Genomic DNA, 221 nt, shown 5'->3' with positions numbered 1-221 from the left:
TAAAGGTGCTGCCGGCGGCGGAGAGCGGCGCGGGACGAAGGTACGGGGCGGGGAAAGGAGCCGGTCCCAGCGGGTGGGATGCGATGGGGAGGGAAGGGGAGGAAAGACAGACCTTGCCTGCTGTCTCACCACCTCACTCCCTTCTGCTCCCTCTCGGCTGCAGCGGGTCCTGCCCCAGGATGGGGGTGACTTTCGCTCCCCTCCCACCCCCTCCGGCGGGT

The sequence above is a fragment of the Acanthisitta chloris genome, unplaced genomic scaffold, assembly GCF_000695815.1.
Source record: "Acanthisitta chloris isolate BGI_N310 unplaced genomic scaffold, ASM69581v1 scaffold29951, whole genome shotgun sequence".
NCBI classification, from domain to species: domain Eukaryota; kingdom Metazoa; phylum Chordata; class Aves; order Passeriformes; family Acanthisittidae; genus Acanthisitta; species Acanthisitta chloris.
Note: the sequence above shows the minus strand (reverse complement) of the source record.